The 8,291-nt window shown below is 38.7% G+C and overlaps 2 protein-coding genes across 3 annotated transcripts in view; both read right to left on the bottom strand.

Moving 5' to 3' along the window:
- Nucleotides 1-8,291, bottom strand: part of LOC311287787 (uncharacterized protein) — a 449,286-nt gene that overhangs the window by 184,784 nt on the left and 256,211 nt on the right. The window lies entirely within an intron of this gene.
- The window catches only part of LOC311287801 (uncharacterized protein), a 129,817-nt gene that overhangs the window by 77,411 nt on the left and 44,115 nt on the right, over nt 1-8,291 (bottom strand). The gene's annotated exons all lie outside the window — the stretch shown is intronic.

Below are 8,291 nucleotides of genomic sequence, written 5' to 3'. Positions count from 1 at the left end.
GAGCCCTTTCTAAGCCCTTCATCTGCTATTTGGGCCAATCCAAAGTTGTTAATAGGTGGAACCCCTGTGTTTTGGAAGGAATGGGTAGAAAGAAATATCAATGTTCTGGAAGATCTTTTTGAGGATGATGCATTGATGTCTTTTGGAAGACTTAAACAAAAATTCATCTTGTCTAATGATCAATTCTGGAGATATCTTCAGATGAGACATACGCTCCAAAGCATTTTAGAGCCTCCCCCTCTTATGTTCCCAGGGATAAAAACATTCTCAAGATGATCCGGAATATTGTGGGCACTGGTCACGAGGCATCTAAATATTATTCCTTACTTATTAGTCAGATGGGCCAAAATATTAGCTCTGCGGTTAAGATAAATTGTGAAAAAGACTTGGGATGCTCATTTGAAGATGAGGAATGGGGGAGGATCATTGGTAATTTAAAATTGATGTCTAGAGATATTAGAACGCGTCTCATACAATTCAAAATTTTACACAGATTCTACTGGACACCCAGAAGGTTGTTTATAGCAGGTTTTAAGGATGATCCTGAATGTTGGCGATGCCAGAGAGAGGAAGGCAACCTATTTCATGTCTTATGGCAATGCTCAGAAGTCCAGTATTTCTGGAGAGAGATACATGACTATATTTTAAAGATATCACAGACTCAGTATGATTTCTGTCCTAGTTTATACATTCTTGGTGACCCTAGGCCTTTAAGTCATGTTAAAAAAAAATGAATCACAGTGGATACAGAGCTGCATTATGCTGGGCAGACGTGTTATTGTAAAAAACTGGAAATCTTCCGGAAGGCCTTCGATTTTTGAGTGGCTTTCAGATTTAGGGCAGGTCGCAGCCTTTGAAAAACTCTCCTATAGTGTGCACGGGAGGATTTATGTATATTTTGAGAAATGGGGGAAGTTTTTGCATTTCTGTAACCCACAGTAGTAGCAACATGTGGCAGGACGAAAATAAAAAAATAACGGTCATGGTAAATATGATTTAGATTATAGTGGGAACTTATTATGTTGGCAACACCCCTTTCTCTCCTTTTTTTTGTTGTTTTTTTGTTTTTGTTTTGTTTTTGTTTTCAAACTGTTCTAATTATTATTATTTATTTATTTATTTTTTATGTTGTTACTATTATATTGTTACCATTTATTGGTTAACTGTGTTGTTTTATGCATATATCAGATTTTTTGTTTGTTTGTTTATATGTCAAGTACATGCGGGTTTATATAATTTCTTGTTTGCAAATGAGAAAATCAATAAAGTACAAATCATAAAAAAAAAGAAATATAATTAGAATAACGTCTATATGTAAAATACAACTTTATCAGTAACTATGAATCATATTTTGCTTAAGTTACACTTACAACACTGTCAGCCATGGAAAGATCATTTACTTGATACAGTTTACTCTCACTATACTGAGAAATATCCAACATTTTGGTAATTAATTTGGTTTTTGGAATTCATAATAACATTTGGTATATTCCAACATGGTTGCAAGAAAAAAAAAATGTGAACCATAAACCAGAGCTAAAATTATACTTGGTTTGATGTTGACAATCAATATGAAAGTTTCTCAAACCTCCCTTTACTGAACATTTTTTGAAAATTCAGTACCTATTTCATAGCTAAACTGCATATCTAAAAGTGATGAAGTGCTTGAATGTTTCTAACATGAATGTTCTTCAGCATCATGAATGAATGAAGAATAAACACCAACCTCTTTGTTCTTCAGGATCTTCAGTGTGTTTCATTCTGCAGGGTTCTGGATCACTCATGTTCTCACTGTCCTCTTTAATAAACTCAGTCTTTGCAGATTTCAGCTCTTCCTGATGCTCTGATGCTCGTCTTCACTTGTAGCTGATGGGAATTTACAGCATTTATTTGGGAATTGCAGTGGGAGGAGCTTCATTGATGATGTAATTGCTGTGGGAGGAGCTTCACTGTCCATATGACTGCTGTGGGTGGAGCTTCACTGACTGAACTGCAGATTGGTTGGAGGAGATGATCTGCCAAAATCAAAAATATATCAGTAACTAAAGCCCTATTCGGACGGGACTAGTTTCACAAGGGGATGTTAGAGAAATTTCTGTTTCACAGACGTACTTTGAGATTTTAATCCTGTCCGAATCTGCCATGTCTGTCTTTTTCTCACACGACCTCTGTAAAAATTCCAGAGCAAATTACCTACTTGTTTTCGTCAAACTCGGCGGTCCTCAGAGAAATCTAATCCCTTCCGAATGCGAATGTCTGTGATTTTTCTTGTGTGTTTTGGTCAACATGAACTACCGTACAATCTCTCGCTATCGCGTCGGTATTCAAGTTTCTGCTTTTTGCGCACCGATAATGATTGTAGATGTGTTCGGTACACTGCGAAGAAATAAAAAAATGAAATCAACAAGAAGAGCCAAATCACGTAAACTGTTAAGACTGGCTACTGTAATATCAGTTTCAGGTAAGATTACTTTCATTTCTGCACTTAATTACATAACGTGTAAATTATATAAGTTAAAACTTTTTATTCCAGTGGGTTTATTATAAGAACCCAGTTCTATAAAATCATGATGATAAATGTATAGTTTTTTTATACTACAATTTTTATAAAATGTTTACAAAACACTAAATATGTTAGGACACATAGGAAAACACATTAAATGCAAGTAAACTGTCCATTTTAATGTTTAAAATATCTTTTGTAAAAAAAGTCAAAACATAGGTTAAATAATGTTAGCATAACAGATATACTTAAGTAAAAATTAAGCAACATATTTATTCTGACCTGTGCTTATATAAAATATATAAAAGATTAAGAGTTCATACTAAAATGATTTAAATTATTAAAAACTTCTAGCTGACAAGTGGGCAAAACCTAGTGTTTTGAAGGATAGTGAGAAAGTGTAAAGATTTAAAATGACAATGAGTATTTTTGGGTCTGCACTATGATCCTTAAATACAATGTTTGAATATGTCATCAAATGATGTTTGTTCTAAATATTCCTAACTATTTTTTTTTATTTATCTATTTCTAACATTATTCTGTGTCTTTATTTAAATAAGGGCAAATAGAAAGTAGTAAAGAACTGTAAGAAAAGCATTTGAACAAATAAATAAAAGTAATATTTGTAATCATCAAATCCCCTCAGTCTGCTGACACCAATGAAATGAGCTTTAAGTGTCAATTTACAGGAGATCTGAAGACATCAGCATAATAAATGAGGTGAAAACAGGAACTATTGTCATGAAATAAAGAGCGTTTTCAGCAGATCTGTTAATATTGATGAGCCTCAGACTATCAACACTCATTCAACAAGCCATTCAGGATCATCAGCAGATCATCTCACTTTATTCTAAGTGTTTGCTGTTAGAAACACATTATTTGAGTCAGGATACATGATAAAAGCCTGTTAAACTGCTCTATTGAAAGAAAATACTGTAATTTCTTGTAAAAAAACCGTCAAAAACACACTATTGACACTCATCTTTATCCTCCACTACAGCAAAATAACTACAGCGGCATATTATCACCTCTATCAAATTCTGACCATAATACTGTTCACATGATCCCTATTTCCAAGACAGCCCTAAAGAGCTGCAAACCCCTGGTTAAATCTATCAATGTATGGTCGGAAGCCAGTGTAGAAACACTGAAAGGCTGTTTTTTATGCACAGACTGGGACATTTCTTTAGTGAGCGAAGCCTGTTCCTTACCTCAGAAGATACCACAGATTACATACAATCCTGTTCTGACGCTGTGATCCCAAAACAGAATATAAAAGTCTGCCCCAATAATAAGCCTTATATTAAAAAGGAGGTAAAGGATTGTATTAAGAGCAAAAAAAAAAAACAATCAGGCATTTAGGATCAATGACTACTTAAAACTTAAAGGGACACTTCACCCATTTGCATTAAGCTTTGTATCATTAGAAACCAAGTCATATTTTTGAATGGTCGTGCATTATTCCCTCATTTTACCCTGAGACGGGAGAAATACGGATTTCAGTGTTGCAGTTCCTGCTTATAATGATGTAAAAATCTCATATCTTTGTAATGGAACCCAGGACCCAAGTTAATCGTTCACTGAGGGTTGGACAGTATTGACACTCAACAGGTAGATTGAATTACAAAAAAAAAACACTTTATTAGACTATAAAATGATCTCAATATTAAAAGCAGTTATCGAAAAGAATGCAGTCCTCAGCACAGTCTGGTATGATGTCCTTATGGAGAATGAACAAATGTCCCGGGTTAGTCTCACAGCATGTAGGCCTCCACAGATCCAGAGAGTATAGTGTACTAGAAGAAATAAGAAACGTACTCGGTTACTAACGTAACCTCGGTTCTCTCTAGAAGAGGGAACGAGTACTGCGTTTGAAAAACGCTGCGGGAAAAGTCTCTTTTCACGAAACACTGAAGCAAAAATTATCCTTTAATTTTTCATATATGTAAAACGCGTTGCGGCAGCAGCAGACAGCTGAAGCAAGACGGCTTGTCTGCTCATTGGCTGCTCTGCGGCAACTGCATAAGCCTATCGAGCGCAGGCTGATGCAACATCAGACCAATGAGGGCGCTTCGCGCCCTCCTCGCCACTTCCCGCCGAGACGGGCGTGGCTTACCTCTATAAAAGGAGCTCGAGAAGGCTGACTCACTTGATTTTGATCGCCGAAGCGAACCAGAGTGAACCAAACGCACGGCAAGGGAACGCAGTACTCGTTCCCTCTTCTAGAGAGAACCGAGGTTACGTTAGTAACCGAGTACGTTCTCTTACGAGAGTTCTCTCGCACTGCGTTTAAAAAACGCTGCGGGAACCCCTTGCAAAACGCCGTGCGTGCTGGGATAAAAACACTGATCACCGGAAGCCATTTCAGGCATACAGTGCATAATCACCAGATAGACTCACACAGAGTCGGGGAATAAGGGGGGGGAAGCCTTAATTCCCTATACTGTAGCGTCTGCAGGCTTAACATGACCTCACAGGGAGAGTCTAAAGACAGGAGGGGATTCCTCCGTCCTTATATAGACATGTCCACAGACGCGAATATGACATCACATTGCCAGGGTAGGGAGCCTGCACTAATGTGGGAAAACGTGGGTCTTACACAGTTCAGCCCAGCATAGTCGGCATAGTATTACACCGACAAAAGCTTAGCCTGTAAGGCGGGAACCTCTAGGTTATAAAACCTGATAAATGTAGACGGAGAGGCCCAGCCTGCCGCCGTACATATATCCTGTAAGGAAATCCCGCTGGACCAAGCCCACGAGGAGGCAACGCCTCTCGTAGAGTGCGCTCTGACTCCCAACGGGCATTGAATGCCCTTGGCAGTATAAGCCAGCGCTATTGCGTCAACTATCCATCTGGATAGGCTTTGTTTCGAAACAGCCGTTCCTTTGGAACGTCCGCTGAACGAGACAAAGAGCTGCTCTGTCTGTCTAAAGGCAGCAGAGCGGGACATATAAGTTCTTAAAGCCCTAACAGGGCAAAGAAAACTCGAGTCCCCTTCCTCACTCGACGATAGCAATGTCTGCTATCTGCATCAGAACTGGGAACCATGCCTGGTTCTTCCAGAACGGTGCTACAAGCAGCACTGGGCATTTCGTTTTCCTGACTGCGTTTCCTGACGTTTCCTGACGTTTTCCTGTCTGCCTCGCTGCCTGCTGTGAGTGTGTTTGCCTCGGTGCTGTAAGCTCCGTCTTAGCCTCGTATTTCTTTGTTTTGAACCATCATTTACTACAATTTGTAGTTGTTTATACTAAATACAGCTTACCCAACATCTCAGATTGACATCGCTAGCATCCGTTACTACTAACACAACACGCTAATTCGCTACTGCTAGCCTGTTAACGCGCCACCCGTGCGCTCAGCTGTTTTATTTATTTATTTTTTCTCTCGCGCGCTCGCGCCTTTGAGTTCATAAAAGCTCAGGTAAGTAATAATCAGTCAACAAACACGGTGAGTAATGTCTTGTCCTGTTATTGTCACCTGCACTTCATGTCACATGTTTAGCATAGACTTCTCTGTTGGCAATGTAGGATTTATATGTGATAAATGTAAGGAGACAGTTAGGCTGACAGAGAAGATTTCAGAATTAGAGACACGCATCCAAACTTTAATTGAGGATAGTAAGAGTGCTAGAGCTTTAGATACTATTTTGGATGCGCCTAGCATAGTGAACTCTTTACATGATTCGGTTCCAGCTGAAGTAGTGCCTGAGCAGCCGGGCAAATGGGTGACAGTGAGGGATCGCTCTAGTCGCGGATCAAAAAACCACTCTTCCGTTCCGATTACCACAACAAATCGATTTGCCCCGCTCAGTGAAACACCCACTGAGAATTCTGTTGATTGTGCCCTAGTAATTGGTGATTCGATCACACGGAACGTGAAAATAGAGACACCAGCGAACATAGTCACATGTTTGCCGGGAGCCAGAGCGCCTGACATCAAAGCAAATTTAAAAGTGCTGGCTAATGCTAATCGTAAATTCTCTAAGATCATTATTCATGTCGGCACTAATGATGTTCGACTCCGCCAGTCGGAGATCACCAAAATTAATATTAAAGAGGTGTGTGAACTTGCAAGTACGATGTCAGGCACTGTAATTTGCTCTGGCCCCCTTCCTGTTCGCAGGAGTGATGAGATAGTTAGTAGATTGTGTTCACTGAATCGCTGGCTGTCTGAGTGGTGTCCGTGTAATAATATAGAATTCATAGACAATTGGAAAAGTTTTTGGGGCAAACCTGACCTGTTGAAAAGAGATGGTATTCATCCCTCCTGGGATGGTGCTGCTCTTCTATCTAGTAATATGGCTCATAGTCTTAGAGCTCAAACATGACAAATTGGGCACCAGGTCAGGAAGCAGACAGACTGGCTAAACCAACCGTCTGCTAGCGGCCTCGCGTCACCCAGGTCAGATAAATCCCATCACATAGAGCCTCTTTCACCTAGCTATCATCATATAGAGACTGTGTCTGTTCCCCGATTTTGGAAATCCAAAAAATGTTTAAACCTATCTAAGGTTAAAAATTTAATTGATGTTCAACAAATAAAAAACAGCTATAATACAGATGAGCAAATGATAAAGCTTGGGTTGCTGAATATTCGATCGCTTACTTCAAAAGCACTCATTGTTAATGATATGATTTCAGATAATAACCTAGATGTGCTGTGTTTGACAGAAACCTGGCTAAAACCAAACGATTACATTACTTTAAATGAGTCCACCCCGCAAGATTACTGTTATAAACATGAACCCCGTCTGAAACGCAAAGGGGGTGGTGTTGCTGTAATTTATAGTAATATTTTCAAAACCACTAAGAAATCAAGTTTCGAATATAATTCTTTTGAAGTGTTAGTGCTTAATGTAAAAATATATAGTAAAAATGATAAATCACGTTTGAGATTTGTGCTGGCTACTGTATACAGGCCACCAGGGCACCATACAGACTTTATCAAAGAATTTGCGGACTTTCTATCAGAGTTAGTATTGGCTGCAGATAAAGTACTAATTGTTGGTGATTTTAATATACACATCGATAATGAAAAAGATGCATTGGGATTGGCATTCAAAGACATTGTAAACTCAATTGGAGTTAGACAACACGTGTCAGGACCTACTCATCGTCGTAATCATACTCTAGATCTAATAATATCACATGGAATAGATGTTGATGCCGTTGAAATTCTGCAGCAGAGCGATGACATCTCAGATCATTATCTAGTCTCGTGTAAATTACATTTAGCCAAGGCTGCAAAGCCGACTCCGTGTTACAAATATGTTAGACCCATCACTTCTGCTACTAAAGATTGCTTTATTAATAATCTTCCTGATCAGTTTCATCATTTTAGCATCCCGGATAGCTTAGAAAAACTTGATATTGCAACAGAAACTTTTAACTCTCTCTTTTCCAGCACTTTAGACACAGTTGCTCCTTTGCGCTTAAAGAAGATTAAAGAAAATAATCCAACGCCGTGGTACAACGAGCACACTCGGGCCCTTAAGAGAGCAGCCAGAAAAATGGAGCGCAACTGGAAGAAAACAAAATTAGAGGTATTTCGCATTTCATGGAAAGAGAGCTCGATTGCTTACAGAGAGGCTTTAAAAGCTGCTAGATCTGCTTATTTTTCAAACCTATTAGAAGAAAATAAACATAATCCTAGGTATTTATTTGAAACAGTGGCTAAACTAACGAAAAAGAAAGCTTCAAACACAGAAGGTTCCAAGCAGCACAGCAGTAATGACTTTATGAACTTCTTCACTTATAAGATTGATAATATCAGGGATAAAATTATA

This window comes from Rutilus rutilus (genome assembly GCF_951802725.1).
Source record: "Rutilus rutilus genome assembly, chromosome: 1".
NCBI lineage: Eukaryota > Metazoa > Chordata > Actinopteri > Cypriniformes > Leuciscidae > Rutilus > Rutilus rutilus.
The sequence above is the reverse complement of the archived record's forward strand: the minus strand, read 5'-3'. Positions and strand labels throughout refer to the sequence as shown.